This window comes from Alexandromys fortis, unplaced genomic scaffold, assembly GCF_014885135.2.
Source record: "Alexandromys fortis isolate MF-2015 unplaced genomic scaffold, M_Fortis_MF-2015_v1.1 scaffold_1, whole genome shotgun sequence".
NCBI classification, from domain to species: Eukaryota; Metazoa; Chordata; class Mammalia; order Rodentia; family Cricetidae; genus Alexandromys; species Alexandromys fortis.
Genome location: NW_026067927.1, coordinates 27,639,173 through 27,661,887, shown reverse-complemented (window position 1 = coordinate 27,661,887; position 22,715 = coordinate 27,639,173). Strand labels below are relative to the sequence as shown.

General features: G+C 44.1%; 3 long non-coding RNA genes across 3 annotated transcripts in view; 2 read left to right on the top strand and 1 right to left on the bottom strand.

Moving 5' to 3' along the window:
• The window catches only part of LOC126502780 (uncharacterized), a 54,704-nt gene extending 39,111 nt beyond the window's left edge, over positions 1-15,593 (bottom strand). The window contains exon 1 of the long non-coding RNA XR_007592057.1: positions 15,541-15,593. This is a non-coding gene — a long non-coding RNA (uncharacterized lncRNA). The remainder of the gene's footprint in view (positions 1-15,540) is intronic.
• LOC126502778 (uncharacterized) lies at positions 3,271-8,820 on the top strand. The gene is made up of 3 exons (XR_007592055.1): positions 3,271-3,318; positions 5,061-5,107; positions 6,802-8,820. It is a non-coding gene; the product is annotated as an uncharacterized lncRNA (long non-coding RNA).
• Positions 9,070-22,223, top strand: LOC126502779 (uncharacterized). The gene is made up of 3 exons (XR_007592056.1): positions 9,070-9,873; positions 19,814-20,009; positions 21,410-22,223. It is a non-coding gene; the product is annotated as an uncharacterized lncRNA (long non-coding RNA).
• The last annotated feature ends 492 nt before the right edge of the window (positions 22,224-22,715 follow it).

Below are 22,715 nucleotides of genomic sequence, written 5' to 3'. Positions count from 1 at the left end.
GTTTAGATTTATAGCGTTCAGTTCTCTGAGCTATCCTTCAGCGAGAATTCTTATATCAAACACCATGTGGCTATGGGGGAGGAGGCAGAGAAGGTTGGATGCCAAGACCTTGCAGGTCACCAGCCTATTGAAAACAGAGAGCTTCTAACCCAAGACAAGATGGAAGAGAGTGGCAGGGGAAGACACCAGAGGTCCTGCTCCATATTCCCCATGCTTACATAGTTACACAAACATGGACACAACCACACACTCGCGTGCATACAGCACACACATACACACATACATACACCACAAATACTGTGAGTAGTATTTTTTCACGCTAAAATTTTGCTTCTGAAATAACCAGCATGGTATAGGTCCACCCCCTTTCATATAAAATCTTCCAGCAGCTAGAGTTGAAGAAAACTGTGCCTTTAAATTTTTGTTTCCTGTTGAAAAATTGGAGAGGGTTTTTTTTTGTTAAATTATTTTTGCATTTATTGTTGGGTAATGGTGCACTACCGAAACATATAAAACACAAGCTGTCTCTTATTCTGTTGGGTGACAAGTTGCTCAGTTAAAAACAGGTTACGTTACATGCCCTTAGCCCCTCCGAGCTGATACTGTATTGTTCAGAATAGCACATGTCTCCCTAGCTTATTTCCCATGCATCTGGTACATTAGTAGGTGCTAATTAAACATGCGTTTGTGGAATGACTTTACATGAGACCATTTTGCAGTTCCCTGGATTATTTATGCAACACTTGGGGATCTGTGGGTCACAAATCCTACTATAAGCTTTGCTTCCTAAAATTATTAATGGAAAGCGAAGTCCCTCTAACAGAGCTTTTACAAATGTGCTCAGAAAATATCCAAACCCAAATATTAAAGCAAACAAAAATGTATTATTTATGCACACCATGTCCTGTATTTCCCAGAAATGGGATAAACCAGCAGAAAGGTTCATTATGGGAGGCCATGCCTTAACTGAAGGTCCTCACAATTTTCCTTCTGGGGAACCAACCTGCCTGTGGGAAGATGGCAGATGTCAAGATTCTTTAGTGGCTGGGGGATCGGTATGGCCTGGTAGGTCCCACATCCTGATCCAGTGTGGTGATGGCACTCTGTGGTGTTCCCATGCCTCCTTGTCAAATGCACCTCAAAACCTCAAATCTGGAGCTAGAGACCTAGCTTAGTTAGCAGACTGCTTGCCCGTGCGCAAAGCCCTAAGCTTGAGTCCCAGCACCATATCCAATTGGATTTGGTGTGATGCATCTGTAATCCCAGCCCTCAGGAAGTAGAGGCAGGCAGATCATAAATTCAAGGTCAACTTTGGTTACACAGTAAGTCTGAGACCAAACTTGGATGCATGAGACCATGTATAAAGAGCAAAACCAAAAACCAAACAAGCAAAACATAACCTCAAATCTGAACATGAAATGAGGAACCCAGTACTCTTTTCAGATTCCCTGAATGGCCCTGGAGCACTGTGGTGCGCCCTCACTGGAAAAGGATCCCCTACTTAACTATGGCAGCTTCCTTACCTTAATCTTTTCCCTGCTCTGGATCTCTCTTCCTTCCTTCTCAGAATGCCTTGTCTACGCGATGAGAAACAGGGCTTGGTGAGTTAAGCCAAGGGTCTCTCGAGTCTTAACCCAAAGTCAGGTACGGAAGTCGCTGCCAAGCTTTGGGTAGAGACAGTTTGTCTCAACTTAACTTGCTGCCTTCCAAGTTATTTGATCTCAGAAACTATCTCCTGGTGGTATATTGGCACCTCTCAGAACTAGCGGGAAAATGTTCTGAGCGTGTTACAGTATAACATCTTTAAAAGACTGTTCTAACTCAAATGGCCATGGGGGTCCTCTCCCCTTATCTCCCCAAATCTTGCTGTCCTCACACAAAGGATGTCTGGACATCCAGCTCTCACAGCAGATTGCCTCATCAAAGACTTCACATCGTCAATAAGTAAACAGAAAAGGGTACTTGGGTGGCCGAAGAGACGGCTTCCATCAATGCTCATTTTACAGAGACCAGGCTTCAGTTCCTAGCACCCACATGGCAGCTCATAGCCACCTATAACTCCTATTCCAGGGAATCCAACACCCTCTTCTGGCTTCCCTGGGTACCAGGCACCCATGTGGTGCACAGACATACATGCAGGCAAAACACTCGTGCAACAAGATGAAACAATTTGTAAAAAGTTCCTTGTGTCTGGGTGTTTTCTCTGCCTGCCAGTCGCATAGTTCATGGCATTTAACACAGAGCCCAGAGTACAGTAAGCTAAAGAAAGCTGTAAGGCTGACTAATGCTCGCTGGGATAGGACAGACGCGTGGGGCTTCAGCCAAATCTTGTAAATTTAGCAAAGAATATCAGAGCAACTCCTTCTGTTACCCTAAATGTCAGGGGCTCTTGCATTTTCATGAAGAACACACAGGTCTTGGTTTTTAAAGGTCTTCTATGAGCATGCTCGTGGAAAATCACAAGCTCGTCTGCACCGAGACGATGTAGGCAACAATTAGAGACGTGAGGAAAGTTGATCTAGAAATTCCAGGGGGCCTTTGTGTTAATTAGATCAAGGCCCAGCACTCTAAGCGAGCTCCCGTTGACCTGCCTTGGGACCAGTAGGACCGAGTCCTCCCGACCTAAGCCAAGTTTCAAACAAGATGAATCATGTGTTTTCCTGCTCTGCCATCTGAAATTTTACTAGACAAACAATGTTCTATTTAAAATCACACTCAATAGAAAGACTAGATAGGACTTCTTATTAAAAGAATAATGTGTGTGTGCGTGCGATGTTGCGTGTACATGTGTGTGTGTGTGTGTGTGTGTGCTTATCTGTGTCTATGCATGTGTGTGAGCGCTGCATAGCGCAGGGAATGTGGAGAGGTTAGAGAACAACTTCAGGTGTCTGTCCTATGAGACAAGGTGCTGTGTGCTAGGCTAGCAGCTTGAGAGCTTCGCTGATTCTCCTGTTCGGTTGTAGGAACACTGGCAGTACAGATGCCGCAGGCCACACCCAGTTTTATGGAGATCCACCTCCGGGCCTCACTTTAGAGGCGAGTGTTTAATATACTGGGCCATTGTTCCAACCACCAACCTTGAAGTATTTCCTTTTTTAACATTAATTATTTTTTCTGTTATGCGTATGAGTGCTTGCCTGCACGTAAGCACGTGTGCTGTTCTCCTTCCGCTCCTCAGCCAATAGCCACTGAGATACCAGCCCATTGGGGCGTGGTCTCTCTTTAAAAAAGCCACAACTGCCCTGCGGGCTCTCTTGCTTCCGGCTCTGCTTCCAGCGTCTAGGCTCCTTTCCTGATTGTGCAGCCCGACGGTGATCTGTAAGTTTTCCCCTTTAAATAAATAACTATTCTATTAATCATAATTCTGAACCGGTGTGGGACTGTTTATGACTTACGCCTTCAGTGTGCTATGTGCGTTCAGTGCTCTTGGAGCCCAGAAGAGTGCATTGGATGGATCCTTTAGAACTAGAGTTATTCTGTTGTGAGCCACCATGTGGGTATTATGAACCAAACCCCAAATCTTTACAAGAGCAGGAAGTGTTCTTACAGTGGAGACGCTGCTCCAGCATCACACCGTGGTTCTCATTATAATCTTGTCACAATTGTCCTTGAATCCTTAGGAAATGAAAGTTTCTTGTAGGAAATGATTTGGAATTTTCACAAGGCCCATCCTTGCTTGATCACTTATAATTTCCAATGTAAAATCTATGTAAATAGTTATTGTACTGTGTTATCTAGTAATAAAAATCCATTATTCAGATATATTCAGGGCAGACATATTCTTCCAAAAATTTATCCTGCTCTTTTAATAAATATGTGTAATTTATATGTATCTGGGTGCACGTGTATGAGTTTTTCCGTGCCACATGTGTGCAGGAGCCCACAGAGACCACAAGGGGACAGTAAATCCCTGAAATGGCAGTGACAAATGGTTGAGGTTCTGGGAACCAAACCCAGGTGAGCACACACACTACACACTGTAAGCAGTGTGAGCAGTCCACACAGGGAGCCATCTTTCTAAACAATATTTCTAGCTGCAGTTTATCAAACTCACGGAAGCAAGAGCCGCAGCTCCAGGGGCCAATTCTGCTTCCTCTCCAGCGTGGCTTGCCGTTCTCTATTTTATAACTTGGTTGATCCAGCTCTTCCTAGGCTCTAGTCCACCCTGAAGTCCATATGTGGTTTGTGGAAGATGAACTCTGTTCTGAGGTGTCTGGCTGCCCATCATCTCATAGTTAGGAGATTGCTAGTTCTCAAAGCAGGGACTGTCATTCTCCCCTTTCTGTTTCCTGACTTTGCGGGGTGCCAAACACCTCAACTGCCTCCACATTTCCTTTCTCGTCAATGTTTCTATCTCGCTTTGATTCACCTGGCTTTGACTTCCCCACTGGAAGCCACCTACAATTACAGCCAATTCTCATTTATACAAAACGGGTCCATTTCCGTGTAGTGGGCCACAGAGGAGCAACAAAGACAGCTGAATATGCGCTGTAAACAAAGCACAGGGCTGCCGGGCTGTGCCATTTTGCAACTAAATGGCTGTATTTTGAGTGTGCTGGGTTCACAAGCCACTCAGGAGTACCTTTCTTGGGTCTGCCTTCTGTATGACCTCTTAGCAGTGGCTCAGTTCAATTCTTGTCTTTAAGGAACACTTTCCTTGACTGCGTGAGCCCGTGTAGTCTGTGAGTTTATATGTATAGCTCCTGTTGTCTGTACTAAGTTCCAAGCATTGCCAGAGGCTGGTAAAAAAATGAATGTGTAATACTTATGAGTCTCTCTGCCCCTCTGACAGACAGGCCACGACAATACTCATGAGCCATCTAGCATGGTCTTGAAATAAAATCAAAGAAAAAGAAAAGAATTAACTCTGTCTCAAACTCATAGTAAATGGGAGGTATACAGACAAGTTAGAGGGAAAGCCCATAGGGGTCAAATTACCTGCGGCTCAAGGATTATGGGAACCAGGGTAATGGGAAGGGAGTGCAGAGTTTGCCAGTGTCTTATACAGAGTACACACTTCTCTGACAATTATTTATGTGTCTGTGTTTTTATATATACAGAGGTCTCCTGATGCCACCGGGAGACAGAAGACCAAAGGGATGTACAGGTGAGCCTGCCCTAAGCCTGATTGGTGAATTTGAAAGCTGTGGGACACCTCTCTGGGTCCCAGGTTCCTCTTCTGAAAAATGAAGGTGTGAGTGCTCTCCCTAGAGTCCCAGATGGCCGGCCTCTGTCCACCCCTTCAGCCCCCTTGCTCTGTGACTGCTCTGTGATGCCTCAGGCTCAGCTACAGATTGCTTTTGATAAGGCTTTCGCTGTCCCTCCGCCTCCTCTTTCAACAGGATCTTTTCCAGATAATTTTAGAAACCCTCAAGATTTATTTAAAACAAGAATATAGTATCTACTTCCCTTTTAGATCCCTCCCCAAGATCCCTAGATCACATCCATCCACAGTGTGCCCAGCCCCTTCACCAAGGGTTCCTCTCAGGTAGAGACGGAGCCTCAATTTCAGAAGGTCAGGAAGTATTCAAGGCAAGAATTGGGAAGATGGTATCAAGTGTAAAATTCTGTTCTCTTGTGAAGTAGATCCCACAAAAGTCATATCAGCCAATAATCACCCTTCTGGCGCTTAAATGCCCTTTACAGTTTATGCAGCAGAGGGGGCGGGGTTCAGTTGTCTTTCAAGGAACTCATTATACCTCTGAATTGCCACTGCCACAACAGCACTGGGAGCTAAACCCCTCTCACGTGTCCCTCTCTGACCCAAATGCCACCCTGTTTCCATTTAGAAGTTCAATCCCCGTTCCACATAATGATTACATAACTATTTGCAGAAATATTTTAGACCAAACCATCTTTTCTGTCGATTCTCATAGCATGCCAGTGTCTATCAACTCATCACGCTCTTTCTCCCTCTCTGAACATTTCTAGTTAATAATTAATACCAGTGCCTAGTATTTAGTCTCAGCAAATAATTTACAGTTTTTCCCACAAGGATATTAGAGGTAACTTTGGTTTTTTTTTTTAATTTCAGATTTATTTATTTTATGTGTATAACTATTTTGCCTGCATATATGTCATATATGTCTATGTATCATGAGAATGCAATGCCCACAGTGGTCCTAAGAAGGCACTGGGATCCCCTGAAACTGTATGGTTGTGAGCCCCTGTGTGGGTGCTGGGAACCGAGCCCTGGTCCTCTGCAGGGGAGACAGACACTTTTAACTGTCAAATCATCTTTCCAGTCCCACCTTGTGAGACTCTTAATCAAAGCCCGAATGTAAACTAAGAGCAAAGGCCCAAGGTCTAGCTTCTTTCCGAGTCTGTAACCATGGTGACAATGCCAGGGAAAGAAAGGAAGTGTGTCTGTCAGGACTTGTTCCTGCGAACCAGGACGAGTTCTACCACGTCACCATCTTTCTGTGTAACTATTTGAGAAAGAAAGTCATGGATATGACACACAGAGACACAAGCAAAAGGAAACTATCTCACCAAGACAACTTCTATTTTTGGAAGAAGACTGTGCAATGACCCAAACTGGACCAGCAAACATACTAGGGCTGTAAGTTCATTTGCTTTCATGACTATGTCTTTCCCCACTGATGGAATCTTAATCTCACAATATGATGAAATTAGCCAATTCATAATGAGCGTGACAGGGCAAGAATGTAATAGAATCCAGTCTTGGGGACCTCTGATGTGTGGGGGTTGGGCAAACAGGCACAGACAGAGTGTCACAGGGTGAGAGAGGTTTGTAGAAACTGGCCCTCAATGGCCCTTGTTCAACTTGCATCCTCACAGGTATAAGCGATTATAGCCTCTGGGCCAGGACTCAACTTCAGCCATCTGATAATCAGAGTTTGGAGCAACTTCCTTGTTCTCTACAAGATTCCCAACAATGACTCAGCAATGTCTCCCCCAGGATTTCTGGATTCCTTCCTTCCTTCCTTCCTTCCTTCCTTCCTTCCTTCCTTCCTTCCTTCCTTCCTTCCTTCCTTTCTTTCTTTCTTTCTTTCTTTCTTTCTTTCTTCTCTTTCCTGATAAAAGATGAACCAGCCCAATCAAAGCGAAATGGGACATTAAGAAGACAGGAACCAAGGTGAAGTCTCTCAGCAAGAATTCCAGCTTGATTAACATTTGCAGTGGCATTAGCCTGCATGGGGACAATATTCTTGTTTTTTTTTTTTTTTCTCAAAGAGATTTAAATAAGAATGACAAACAACAATGGATACTTATGCCCAAGCAGATACATGGCTTCAAGCCTTGCTCAGTTGAAAACCTGTGATCTCCTGGGAGTCTCACAAACAGTACTTCATCTGTAGCAAAAGTGCAACTTAACTCCTGCAGACCCCCGGTGACACACTTCATCCAGCAAGGCTGTACCATGGAAACCTCCCTAAACAGCGCCACTCACTGAGGACCACATATTCAAACGCTGCCACTCACTGGGGACACTTATTCAAATGCTGGAGACTATGGGGACATTTTTCACTCAAACCGCTGCAACAAAGGTCTCATAAAAGAACTACTCTGGCTGCTATAGATGGCAGCAAGGAGCTGCTATGGCCTCACTGCTGCTAACAGAGCTAAAAATCACTGGGCCTGGTGGCCAAGCCTTGAAATTCCAACTACTTGTGAGGCTGAAGCAGAAGGATGCTATTTTGAGGCCAGCCTGGGTATCCCACCAGACTTTGTGACAAAATAAAACAGGGTACGGGTGTGCTTGGTGGTGGACCCTCGATTCCAACTCCCAGCACCATGGTAGAGCATCAGTGCCTGGTGTGAACCCTCCTCTCTTTAACCCCGTTATTTCTGAGGTACCAGAATTCATTTTAGAGATGGGTGTTACGGCGGCAGCCTATGATCTTGAGAACTCGGAATCCACCACGTTGTTCTTTTGGACCAAATAATCAAATAGAGTTGAGGCCCAGAGCAAGCACACTCCACAGCAGCCACAGGTAGCTGAATAAACAATTACACGGATGACAACCGGAACCTGTTTGAATCCTTCCCAGCATGCATCGCGTCACCCCCAGGAAAGAAAGGGAACTATATTTATTTTCTGCGCCCTGGCTGGGTGTAATCAGCAGATCTCTCCTCTGAGAAGGGAGAGGATGTCTGCTGGTCTGGATTAAAACACATTAGCAGGGGAAGCATACGGTCATTTACACCGCGCCTGCTCCCACACTGAGCCAAGGTTAACACATTAATGAAAAGGAAGAGCGCGGTATAAATGTTGAGCCTTATTAAACATGAGATCATCGCTTCCGGCTATCTTTATTAGGGAACGTCTCCCTCCTCCTGTGCCTGCACACTGACTATCGTTCTTCTGAGAGCTAATTGTGTTTTGGAGGAAGAACGGCAGCAGTTCGCCGTGTGACTGCGAGGACGGACGCTGCTCCAGATGGGTTTCGTTGAGATGATACGGGAAGAAAATGGCACTATTTACTTAAGGACAGCCTTGCATTTTCTTTTGTTCCTTCAACAGGTTACTAATCACAGGAGTGGTAATTAGCCTCGACAGAGCGTACACAGAAAACGATAAATGGAGGCTGTGTGCACGGAGGGGCCTCTGCCTTGCCAGGCTTATTATTTCCAGTCCCGCTAATTGTCCTTATTATGCCGCGTGACTCTTTTTTGCTTGAATTATGAGCGAAAAAGTGCTGAATAGAATTATTTTTTTTTTCCAAAGTGCCCTGAACTATAGAGGGAAATGAAAATCACAAACAATGAAAAGCTTGTTAAACAATGAGAGTGATCATCTATAACGGCATCCTGAAGGGACATCCCTCTTCCTGCGCCATAAAAATGTAAAGTGCTTCTCAGAAAATGAACACGAGCAGGATTTTTGTTTTTTTTGTTTTGTTTTTGTTTTTTGTTTTTGCTCACAAATGATGAGTTAAAAAAAAAAAAAAAAAAAGAACTGGTCCTAGCCCAGCTCTAGGCAGTGGCAAAAGAAAGTCATGAACTTTTACAAAAGAACAGAAGCTGGGGCCACGATTCTTTACTTGGTTTCATTCATTCATTCATTCATTCATTCATTCATTCATTTTGCCTTGCTGGGAAATGGAATCTGGAACCTCCTGAATGTCAGGCCTGTGCTCTACCAATGAGCTATACCCCAACCCACCCCTACTCTTAGGCCTAATAGAGATGGGATTTTGAATCTGTGTAATTAAAGCGTCCGTGGACAGACTCTTCTAAGTGAGGAAAGATGATGGCCTGCCCGGCTCACACATTACCTACAGACCACCAGGGCAGGGAGATGCTTCAGCCTGGAAAGAGTTACCACGTGATCCTTTCCTCTCACGCTGCTCGGCCGTCTCTTCCCAGTGAGGCCTAGGAACGCAGCCCTGCCGATGGGGTCCGCTTTTACCAACTCTGTCCCGAAATTTGGTTTGAAATGTCCCCCCATTGCCCTTTGTGCTTCTTTTTCTCTGTGCAACAGATGTGCTTAAATGTTAGCCATGTCTTTGCCACCTGGACTCCAACCCAATGTGAAGCGGGGAGAGGTGGAGACCGGATGCTTAGCCACCGACAGCAGGACCGGTGGTGATTCCGGTTAGCTGGCTGCAGCAGGTGGGGCTGGCCTCTGGGCACAAGGCAGCGTCCCTTCCTCTGCCAGCTCCAGTCTGTCCCATGAGTTAGACATTCAACCCATGGATTATCAAGGAGGAGCTCTGCTTTCTTTAGCCTTCTGGGCTTCTGATGCCAATACAAACACACACCATTTTCAGTAGCGGAGATGGAGCAGCTGTCCAGATTCCAGAGGGACAGGACGGAGATGCTCCCAGAAGTTCAGGAAGAGGTAGATTCGTCTTAAGGACACCCAGGCCTTAAAGCACCAGCTAAGAATGCAGCCTTGGTTGTAAGGTAAAGTGACTCAGCCCTGTCATTTAGTGTGTCGACGGTTATGTACTCAGGGAGTTGGGGTGACGTAGTCTTAAACCAAAAGTTTTGGGCTCTCTGCACGGACTTAGAAATGTCAGCCTGAAAAGACAGGCAGTTAATTATTGCTCAGTGCTATCTCCCTCTTGCCCTCTGTCACACGTGAGCTTAGGGAGACAGGTCATCCTCCCAGTGAGGATGTTCAATAGTAAAATCTACTTAAGGGAGGTAGTAGGCATTGAAGAAACAAATCTGGTTGTTTAGCAAGAATACAATTCCATTTCTGTTTGTGATAATGTTGCATAGGTCATCTATATCCATGGCCCAGGCATCTAGAGGTCTTGAAAAGGTCCTAGAAAATTATTGTTGTGCCCTGTGCTGTGAAGCCCCGTGCTCTCCCACCCAGCTTTGGCTCACTCTTTCCTAGTCTTGTTAAGATGAAGACATTCTAGTATCTCTGCTTCTAGAGTCTTACTAGCACTTCCCGGAGTTTAATGTGAAATTCCTGAAGCCATTGCACCAAAATATGACATTGACCCATTCGGCCAGGGACAAACTTGGTGTCCACTTGCTCTGTTCACCCGGATTGGCTCATGGTGTCCACAACCAAGCTTAAACTGTAACGGCTTGGCTGATGCAAACAGACTTTTTTGCAAACTAAATCAATCATTCTGGTGAAAACGCTTCACAGTTAATTCTGGGGAATATTTCTGATTTACTTTTTCTGTCTGAAAGTGGCAGAAGGGTTGCACAAAAAGGGTGGTGTAGCCCGGGTTTTCCATCTAGACTGCTGAATAGCTCTGTCCTGCCAGCGGCTCCCCAAATCACCACACGGAGACTTAAAGTCAATTGTAACTGCTCAGATGATAGCTTGGGCTTGTTTTTAGCTAGCTCTTGCAGCTTAGACGAATCTATTTCTATTGATCTATGTGCCGTCCCAAGGCCTGTTTCCCTCGTATACTTACTTCCCCTCTCACTCACTCTGCATTTCATGGAGTTCCCTCTCACTCTGCCCTTCTCCCCAGTGTTCTCTCTGCCCCTCAAGTCCTGCCTAACCATCGGCCAGTCAGCTTTATATTAACAATGAGAGCACCCATCTTCACAGGGTACAAAAGGTTTATCCTACAGCAGGGTGGCCTTGAGAGCTGCTCTTCAGAGGTGGATCTGTGGTGCCCAGGATCATATATCTCTGGTGAGGAGAACAGTTGTCAAGACTGCAGTCTTGAGAGGACTCTTTCCTTCCTGTAGGCCTGGAGAGAGGGATTTGCACCTTTTTGGGTGGTGTAGGGATTATTTCAAAGGGGTTAAACTAGATCGATTTTTCAAAGCTTAGCCGGTTCCTGTCTCCAGCAAGCACTCCATTTCTGTGTGTTTGCTATTGTCATTATCATTTCATAGGCAATGTAGGCACTTAAAACGAGACAGTATGCCTTGGCATATTAGAAGCAGTGGTATTCGTACAGCGAGAAAGACAGCAATGCACCCTTTCAGGGCGGCCATGCTTTGCCAATGGAAGGCAGTTCACATCTGTGGGAAATTAGCTTCGAGTGCAGAATGGTTTAGAAGTTCAGACTCCATCACTCACTGACCTTTTTAAAAAGCATTTTTTAAACATTTAACTTTATTTTATGTGCACTGGCATCAGGTCTCCTGGAACTGGAGTTTACAGACAAGTGTGAGCTGCCACATGGATGCTGGGAATTGAACCCGGGTCCTCTGGAGGAGCAGTCAATGCTCTCAACCACTGGGCCATCTCTCCAGCCCCTTAAAAAGCATTTTTGCTAATTCTTCGAGAATGTCTTACGATGTGTGAATACATATCATATTCACCACCAACTTCTCCCCCAATTCTTCCCAGATCTACCCTATCTCCCACCCATCGCTGAGTTCTCTTAAAACACACACAAACACCCCACCCCCACATACACACACACATACACACTTTTTAAGAATTTACAAACCCATGGGCTTCAATTTGTGCTGCCATACCCTTCTGGATGTGGGCTCATCTACTGGGGTCAACATCCAGGAATCTCGCTCACCCTTAAAACTGACTCTCCCTCCTCCAGAAGGCATCAGCTCTTCAGAGCTCCTCAGTTAGGGGTGGGGGCTCCTGACCCCTCCCACTCCATGCTGGAATGTCTGCTAGCTTGGTCTTGTGCAGGTGACCACAGCTGTGTGAATTCACGGGGACAGCAGTCCTGTTGTGTCCAGAGGACACTGCTCCCCTCCCTCTTCTAGCTCTCACCGTATCTCTGTTCTCTCTTCTGATATGGCCTCTGAACCTTGGAGAGTGGGCGTGATACAGACGGCCCATTTGGGACTGCATACCCCCCCCCCATTCACACTTGCTCTTCATGTTTTGACCAGTTGTGGGTCTGCCTTAACCACCATCCACTGAGCAAAGAATCTTCTCTGATGGGGTCTGAGGACTGCATTAGCCTAAGGGCAGAGAAACATGAATGAAGAGGCCAGAGAGCTACTATGTCCATTCAGCAGAGCAATAGCAGCAGGTTCACCCTGGGCTCTGTCACTGATCTCGAATCTCCATGGCCCTTAATGCTCATTAGTAGAAGGCCAAGTCCTGTGTTCTTGACTTTGCAATGCCCTTTGTGGTTGTGGCTTGCATGACATTGACCTCCAAGTCCACACGTTGCTCTATCTGGAATATTTCCCACACACCTAACTCATTGACAATATCTACACGTGCTTCGGGATCTGGCTTCTGGAGGCTTCCCTGGAAGTTCTCACACGCTCTACATGCCTGATACACCTGACTGTGTAGCCCTTGGGTCTGATACTCTAGCTTTATTCCTTCTTTATTTTTTGTTTCTTGTTTTTGACACAAAACACAGCTCTTGCTCAAAAGGAGTAAGAGAGTTTATTCTGAGCTGAATATGAGTAACTGTGGCTAGGGTGCACGTATTCAGCCCAGTGACAGACTCCCCCGGGGAAGCTGTTACACAAGCTTTACAGTCATGGGACAAACTGAAGTTAGAAATCAAGGTACTTGGCAAATGTGTGGGTAAGGACATTGGGCAGAAGTCTAGCAGAGCAGGGGAGTCTCTACTATCGGTTTCAGGTGCAAGCTATTGCCATTTCTGAGATTTGGGTTAGCTGAAGCTAATCTTCTCCTAAGTTAACACCTTCCATAGGACGTCAGGTCAGGTGATTAGGTAGGTAAATTAAGGAGACTAAAGATAGCCCATGATAATCTTGGTTCCTTATCTGCAACTGTCCAACTTCCCGTAGTCACTAATTTTTATTGGTCTGCATAATCCTCAACATAGGTAAAAAGGCTTTTTTACAAAAGGAACTTCCCTTAACTCTGCCAAAAGAAAAAAAAAAAAAGCCTTAGAATTCCTTCCTTCTCCCGCAATAGCCTGGGAACTCCTGGAGGGTGAGTCTGTGAGTTTCGACTTCACTACAGTTGCACACAGCTTGCACACAGTTCGTTTCTAGAATAAATGGTGTCGAGCCCATACAAAGGCAAGGCTCCATTCTCCATCCTCCTGCATGCAAACTTCACAGCTCAGATGAATTAATAATTTAAAATTAGATTTCACCTCTGACTAGTGCATAGGATATGGCTGGGTCTAGCTTATCCTGTAGTTATATGTCATTAGGAAGTTCGAAGAGGAGGTTAAGGTTCAGGTCATCTGCCAAGAGTTGCACAGGTAGCAGACTTTCGCCAGGGAACACCTTTGTGGGTGGGGCTGAGGAGCTGCAGAGCAGGAGGAGACCTTGTCCTCTTCATTTGCATAATAGGCACGGGATTTGTCACTCACCTGAGATGGGGAGGGAAGGGAAAATGAAGCCCCTCCCATCAGGCCAGGAAAGATGCCCTGCATGTTCACAGGCAATCAAAAACATGCCTCCTTTTCTGCCAGCTTGTGCTGCTATCAGGCCCCCTGTAAATGTGGGAAGCAGCTACGCAGACATTCTAGAACACAGGGACGAAGCACTGACAAGCCTGTTTATACTCTGCAAGGCTAGCAGGTGGCTCCCTAGTGAACTTAAACACCTGAAATTCAAATTTCCTGGCTAAGGGAGTAGGGTGCTGTGTTATTTGCTGACAGTTGTGAGCCATAATTGTGCTTAAATGATACTGCAGACTGTACCTGTTCTGCCCCCATGACTGTGCCTGGCTTGACAGCCTGCCCTGAGAAGTCACTCCAATGCTATTAGATTTTTTTTTAAATAGCCAAATGTGGAGCTTAGTGATTTATGCCTGTGGAAATTTATAGATTTTGCTAAATATATCCTTCAACTTTAAAAACGATAGCGACCAATTTTGTTTATGCACCTCAGTGTGTTGTTTGTGTGACTAAAAGTCAGGTTGCCATCAACTGCGAGAATTAAACATGAGTCAATGGCTAAGAAAACTTTCAAAGATTCAGATATAGATAGCTGCCTTTAGCTGGCTGAGTGACGGGTGCCGAGTTAAAGTGACAGATGCATTAATATCTCTGCAGTGGTACACAAAGACTGCAGTGGAAAGCTAACATTAGATTTCTTTAGCTGTGTGTGTGTGTGTGTGTGTGTGTGTGTGTATGCAGGCATGTGCGCATACATGTGCATAAATACCAGAGGTCAACCCTGGGTATTTTTCCTCAGGAGCCTTTATTATTATTATTATTATTATTATTATTATTATTATTATTATCCCAGGTCCCTCACTGAAACCTGGGGCTTACAGATTAGGCTAGATTGGCTGGCCAGGAATTTCCCCTGTCTCCGTCTCTCCAGTACTAGAATGACAAACATGTGTCACTGCACTGACTGTTGACTTGTCATTGGGGATTAAACTCTGGTCCCCACGCTTGCGAAGTCAGCACTTTGCAAAGGAGCCCTGTCACCAGCCTTACCAGTTCTGGTTCACTTAGGACCCACTGCTGTGAATGCTAAGATCTGCTGCCAGCTTTTTACTATGATTGTTTTGCTGCTGTGGTTGAGGGCGGTGGAAAGAGGGAGGGAGGCCTTCCTTTTTATCTCAATACAAGGCATCTGCTCTTTTCTCCATGGGGACAGTTTAATTACCTCAGTGCATCAACATAACTATGCCAAAGCTGAGAAGGAAAGAAATGGGCAAGGGGAAAACATCTTTGCCTATGACACCGTAGGGGTTGGCCCTTGAGAGGAAAAGGTCATGTGTCTGTGCTTTTTAAGTCTCCAACCATGGCAACAGTAAGGTGATATCATGATGCTAAGATACTGTTCATCTTCTAAACAGACAGAGGGCGTATGTGTACCCCAGAATGCCTCAGTCAAAGGAGACTGAGACAAAGCCAATACTGAGTTAGTATTCCCCTACTGCAGGAAAGGTCAGAGAAACCTTGGTAAAGTAGGAGGGCTACAAGGGTGTGAGATTTTCAGTCATCCTTTTTGGTCTCTCTCTCTCATCATCCTCCAAAAGCACAGCCTGTGCCCCAGCCTAGAGCCACCACACAGAACATGGAGTGTGGATGGATCAAAGTGCTCCTGCTCTCAAACAGTAGGATGCAGACGCCTTCTTGCCGAGATTGTAGACAGAGGCGAGTAAGTATCTGCATTCTAGAGACGCCAGCACTCACCTTGACCTCACTCAGGTGATTCCAACTCTCTGAAGGGAGGTACAGGCAATTCTCCAGCAACACAGTAGGTACCACCTACCTCTACATCCTCCCATGCCTTCATGATGAGACATGCCACTCAATCAGTTTCTCTGACATCTTTGCTCTTCATCCTGTGCATCTTCCTTGTGACTCAACAGTGGCCTTAAGACCAGGAGAGGCAGTAACCACTGGGAAGCTGAGTTCAGCACACAACAGAGCTGTGAGGCTATACCAGCAGTTGGGTTTTTCAGGACATCAGGACATCACTTGCTGAAGCAGTTAAGGCTGAAAGCATACAGATTCTCGCTGGCCCACAGTTCCACCATGACTGAAGAATCTTTGGATCTTAAAAACGAGGTCATCCATGAAATTATTAAAGGCCTCCAAGATGGAAACAATATCTTTCATTCTTCAATTTTTTCTGCTTTATTAAAGAGATAAAATAGCTCAGTGATGGATCTAAGTGTTGGGTCAAAGGCATTTCTCTTCAAGTAAATCAAAGCAGATGTTGACTTGGAGGCTTAATAGTTTAATTGAATATTCTGAAGAAGCAGGGTTTATGCTGCTGCTTGTTTTGTTTTTTAACTGAGCAAAAGCTTTTGCATGAGGCTCCAGGTTTTCAGGCATGTTGTTATTGAACAACAGTGATGCATGTGTGATGTGAGATTCCTCTTTGAATGCTATGAATATGTTTTATTACCACTGGTTATTAAAGAAGCTGTTTTGGCCAATGGCTTAGTAGAGTAAAGCCAGGCAGGAAATCCGAACAGAGATATAGAGAGAAAGTAGGCAGAGTCAAGAAGAACACCATGTAGCTGCTTAAGGAGAAAGATACAAGCTCCCAGCCAGAACCTTACTGGTAGGTCACAGCCTTGTGGTGATACACAGATTAATAAAATGGGTTAATTTAAGATGTAAGAGCTAGCTAGGCATATACTAGAGTCATTGGTCAAACAGAGGTGTAATTAAGATAGTTTCTGTGTTATTATTTGGGTCTGAGCGGCCAGGAAACAAACAAGCAGTCTCTATCTACACATGTGCAATGAAGGGGGGTTTGCAATTAAGCTTATATTATTTTGGCCAGTGCAGGCCACCTAAAATGCATACACATTTATAGCTACCAGGTGATATTTCAATTCATGAATAAGTTAAATCCAGTTAAGCAGAATTTTGCTTTTGTCTTCTCATTTTAAGTCACAGTGAATCTTCTTTACTGGCCCATGGACAGGACAGCTTCAAGTTCCCATGGCTGTTGCCCTGTGTGTTAGAGGATACGGGTGGGAAGTTGTTAGGCTTTTACTCTCTCTGTATCTTACTAAACTCACAATAAATAGCTAGAAACATGCTGAAAAGTGTGTGTGTGTGTGTGTGTGTGTGTGTGTGTAGGGGTTATGGGCAGTTGTGAACTGCCAGGCTTGGATGGTGGGGTGGGATCCAAACTCCAGCCCTCATGACTAAGTACAGGTGCTGTTGTTAACTGCTTGTCCATTGCTCCAGCCCCAGTGGAGAAACTGCATTTTAAACTACAGTATTCTGAGAGTTAAAAGGATTTATGTGTAAAGCATACATATTGTCAAAAATTCAAACTACCTTTACCAACTTTACTTTTTCTATGATCTGTGCAAATTGTTGACTATTACATTATTACATAATGCTGGCGACTGGAAACACTGATAAGCTAAATGATTGCTATAAGAGGAACACAGTGTTTATGTATATTTTAAGCACTGTAGTCCATAATCATCACAGAGAAGCAGTGAAGTCCCTGAGGGGACTGTTATCACCGGTTCCTTCCCATTTGGTACACCCTTGGATATTAGCCAAGGGGGTATCGCTAATGGTCATTAGAAGCAATTAACCATTTCTACAAAGATCTTGGCCTGTGGATTACTTATTAAGGGGTTGAGCATTTCTTAAAGGGTTCTGGGTATTCTTTAGAGGCTCATCCAGAACTTTTAGCTGCCCTTTAAAGCTCTCTCTCTCTCTCTCTCTCTCTCTCTCTCTCTCTCTCTCTCTCTGTGTGTGTGTGTGTGAGAGAGAGAGAGAGAGAGAGAGAGAGAGAGAGAGAGAGAGTAAATTTTAAGATATTGAAAAGCACTGGAAACAAAGTTTTCTGAGAAATGAATGGACATTCAGAAAATTCATTGTGTACATGTAGTCATAGCGAGGGAACAGGACAGAGAGCCAAGAAAAGTAAGCGTGGATCTTTGCTCTATCGGTGTGTGCGACAAGTGTGTGACAAGTGGGCCACCTCAGTTCTGGAAGCCTTGTTTTCTTTATCTGGAAGACCAAAGGACATCTTCTGAAGACCGCTACAAAGATAAAGTGAGGGAGTTGGCAAGAAGCATTTTAAATAATGGGACTCATCTCTTATTATAGATATAATCCAGATTCGTAAATGTCAAGGTCATTGAAAAATAAATATTAGATTTTCTGTCAAGCTGGGCCTAAAGTGGCCAGATGACATGTTCTATGACTGGACATGTTCCCTGTTTAAACCACCACTTTTCTACTTGCGGTATCATAATTGTTATGGTAGCTGAGTGGTTTCCTGGTCCCTCCTCAAGTTTCTGAGGTGAACTTCAGTGAGGTCTTTAATTGCACAACATGTTCATGTAGAGTTTAAAATTATTAACCATAACCTTTTCCTAGAAGTCCCACTGACAGGACACATTCTAATTCTAAAGCTGCCTTCTGGTCTTCTTATTTCTAGTTAATTTTCATTAAAATTACCTAAGCAATGAGTGATTAGCTTAGAAATTTGAAAAACGGAAAGTCAGATTGAATATAAAATTATATAATGCCATCATTTTTAAAAAAATTATCTAATCAAAGGGTAAAAGACTCCTATGCCACTGGACACAATTCTCAGAGACCGTCCCTATTTCCCCTGGAGCAGGTATTATATCCTTTCTTCCTTCTCCACCCTTATTTAGCTCATCCAGGAAACCCCATATGTGACCAATCATTACAGCACACTGCTTGATAGTCTTCCAATTTACCACCACATAAACCCATAACTTTGCACAGTTTTTAACTTAGTCCATTTAAAGCTGTATTTTCACTTTATCATTTATTAATTTGATTTATGCCTTTTGTTTATTTCAGGCAATAGTAAGTGGCCTCAGTGTGTGCTTTGTATTGAATCTACTATCCCTAGAAGTAGTTCCAATAGTCAGCCTCTCCAGCAGGTGCAGTCCCAAGAATCCCTCAACTGGCATTTTGTCCCCAACCTGGACCTTTTCCTGGAAATTCTGATGTGGAGGAAGGAAAAGGATAGGATAGAAGGCTTTTAAAAAGGACCAAACCTCTTGTGTGTTTTACTTTTGCCATAATGGTCAACATGCTTGTTAATGAAGCCTTCATTTTTGTTCTTCCTGCAATACACTCTGAGCCTTGAGGGTACTGGGCCCATCATGTCCTAAGCATGGAACAGACACACAATAGCTAGTTGTCGAGGTGGGAAGGATGAATGAACAGTCCTAGGACCCGGGCTACGTCATTTCAGAGGCATACTTCCTGGTACATTTATGGAAATCTAAGTGTCCTCAGTTGACAGTCAGGTGGCAATTTAATATGACTTCTAAGATGGAAAGTTCTAGTGGAAGTTGTCACTCACATTTTAAAGGCAATATACCTTGTATATAGCTGAGAGAAAGCTTGTCTTGGCATATTAGATATAAAACAGACCCCCTTCTCTATGTGGGGTGCTTCCCAAGTCCCCAGTTGAGGCCTGAAAGATACAGCTGATACTGATTCCCGTATCTGCTTTGTTTTATCCTAAATACACACAAACTCCTGATAAACCTCAATCAAGAACTAGACACAGTAATAAGTTAACAATAGCTAGTATTTAGGGGTATACTGAAATATAGTTAGACCATCTCATTGGTGTATTCCTAAGAATACTATAGAACAGCCATGAAGTCCTATGGTAAACTGGTCTCTGGACCAGTCACAAATTTCTCTACAATGTGACCATGATAAAGGCTAGCTCCTGACTATGTGACTGCTCTCTTTCAGTTTCCGTAAGCAATGCTTTGCTTCCTGTAGCTATCCAGAACTGCTTTTCAGTACACATCACAGTTGTGCTCTTTGCCCTTAACAACTCGAATCAACTGGAGGTTGAGGCTACTTGGGACAGTCTTGCCAGCGGATATAAAGTCTCCTCTCTACCTACTTACACTTTTCTGGACTTTTTTCTCTTCAGGTACCCCCTCCCATAATAAGTAATAAAGGAAAATGATGTGGTCTCTTTCGCAAAATAGTTAGGTGTACTGTATACATATATAATGTGTTTGCTTTACCGAGTGCTTTCATCTTTACCCTAGAGGAAGCACATCAAGGCATCCACATCACCATCATCAACACTGGTCCACTTCAAGACCATATAAACCCAGGCAAGGACTACTTGAATGCCATCATTGTGATACTATGATGGTTTCTCTTGACAGTTGAGGAGGCTACTAAGCGACTCAAAGATAATCGTGTGGATAAGCAAGGCAAAGACGATGCCTCCTGTCCCAGGTAGGATACAGTTAGTCATGCATAATCTCATCATGTTACCAAGAATGGTTGAAAGTTGAAACAGGAATCCTTAGTTTCTGAAATTTTCCATATTTTGGATCAAAGATGACCAGGAGTCACCAAGAGCATCAAACTGACTCTGTGATCAAATTCACTATTTGCTCTTTAGTTTGATCCGATATCAGCCCCGAATTATAATTCTGACTCTGTGAAACAATAGTACAGTAAGGACCTGAAAGGCCATAAATTCAAGGTAAGTGAAGATCTATGTGTCTTAGAGACAAGTAAGACTCTCTGTCACCAAGCCTGCCCCCTTCAGAGTAAGTTTCCTGGTGTTTACAAAATGGCAGCCGAAATCTAGAAAGACTGTCTGTTGCTAGAATCAAAGAGCTGGATACTCTATCTCTAGTGTCAATGTTTACATAATATAAAAACCTCTTAACCAAATCATAAGCATTGCTTAAATACATAGGTCACTTTCTCATTTACCTATCTTGGGTAGCCATGCCAATAATGTTGCACTTTCTAAGGAAATAATCAGGGATATATGCAAATATTGAAAGAAATTATATTTATCCCTAACATCGTACATATTAGTAGAACACCAAAAACAATTCTAGCATCCTGTTCTCAGAGACTGAGCAAGTGCAATGTGGCGTAGCCACCGGACAGCACATTATGACACCATTGAAAGGCAAGTCACAGAAGGACTTCAAATTATGTAGGGCAAGAATCACAGGGCATCTCACTGCCTACTGTTTAACAAAAAGAATGGTTTGTAAACGAGTACAGCTGTAGATCTCTCCATCTCTAGAGTAGGTTAAGTCTAATAAGACCCTACAGATATCAAAACAGACAGATGGTCAAGTCCCTTATATAAAATGACACAGTGTTTTTAATATAATTTACCACACCTCCATTGTCTTAGTCAATATTCTATTGCTATGAAGAGACATCATGACCAAAGGCCACCTTATAAAAGAAAGCATTTAATTGAAGGCTTCTGCGTGCACGTGTGTGTGTGTGTGTGTGTGTGTGTGTGTGTGTGTGTTGCTGGGGATCAAACCCAGGGTCCCATGTCCTAAGTAAATGCTCTATCCCTAAACTGTATTCCTAGCCCTCCAGTGTGTGTGTGTGTGTGTGTGTGTGTGTGTGTGTTGCTGGGGATCAAACCCAGGGTCTCATGTCCTAGGTGAATGTTCTGCCCTGAACTATATTCCTAGCCCTCCTGTGGATGTTAACTAATCTCTAAGTTTCACACAACAGCTAGTACAGTGTAAATGCTATGCAAACACTTGTCATACTACATTGTTTGGTGATGACAAGGGTGGCGTGGCGGGGGGGAGGTCTGTGCATGTTCAGTGTGCCGACACGATTTCTTTCCCAACACTTCCTTCCAGGGTTGGTGAAATCTGTTGATGCAAACTCACAGATTCTGAATACCGACTATACAAAGGGATCCTTTTACATTCATAGGGTGCCCAAGGATCACCTTCAGTGATCAAGAGCAATGGGTCCCAGCGGCATCGCTGAGTCACATCGAAGTGACGTCGACATTCACCTTCGTGCCCGTCTCTGCTTTATACTTACTACAATGCAAATGTAATTAAAAAGAAAATATGGTACTCTAAGACAGCAAACCAAACCAACCAAAGAAGCCAGCCAGTGCCTGCTATCAGCATTCTGATCTGGGCTGCAAAAGACTGCCGGCTTTTCTACTCGTGGCCCACTCTACAGAGACTGTCCAGTGCCCTCTTACCCTGCTATACCATTTGGGCATTGCTTGCTGTACTGCCCAGCACAGGCGAGGTGCTTCCATGTGCATTTCTTCTTAGCTTCCATATACATATACCCAGTATGAAAGAGATAGAAAAGTCTTAAAACCATCCTAGGTTTATCCACAGATCCGGGAAAACATCAGCCTAGACATATCCTGAAATCTATGCTCACCCTGAACACATTCCTCATCCTCTCATCTGGTTGGGTATATTGAATAGCCAGGATGCTCAAAATATCTTCATAAACCAGATATGGTAGTACACACCTACAAACCCAACACTAAGGAGGCAGAGGCAGGATGATCAACAGGCCATTCTTGGCTACGTAGGGGACTCTCTAAAAACAAACAAACAACAAGAATAGTCCCCCCAAAACCAAAATTCCTAGTAGGTTCAATGTGACAGGTCCCCAGCAGACCAGGCTAACTGACACGCCCTTAGCAAATAAACGCAGTCTTTCTCACTGTGTACGCATACTGCCTGGGTTTAAATAATTAAACATAGCACCGGTCCTTTCAATCAATCACAGAATGTGAGTCCTTTGTTAGAAGACTATCCTTATCATTACATTTCATCAAAGGGAAATATCAAATAAAATGTTTGCTCAGGAAGTTTTCTCAGTTGATAAATGAAAGACTTACTCTCAGAAATGGGGAATCCCATCTCCTTCCCTCAGAAGGAAGAAGAGTGTGGTCTCCAGCTGACCTCTCTCTGAGCCCTGGATTGGTCTTGCCTGTGAAGACCTCATTGGAACATGCCTGCAGGGGATTTACTCCATCTAATTGGAACGAGGGTACCAAGGGTGTTCCTTGGAATGCCTGCTGCTGTAGTAGACAACCAGAGCACATAACCGTCTGCAGGTAATTAGGGGACAATATGAACTAGTCTAGACTTCGGATTCATTCTGGTTCCAGCATGCCCAGCCAAT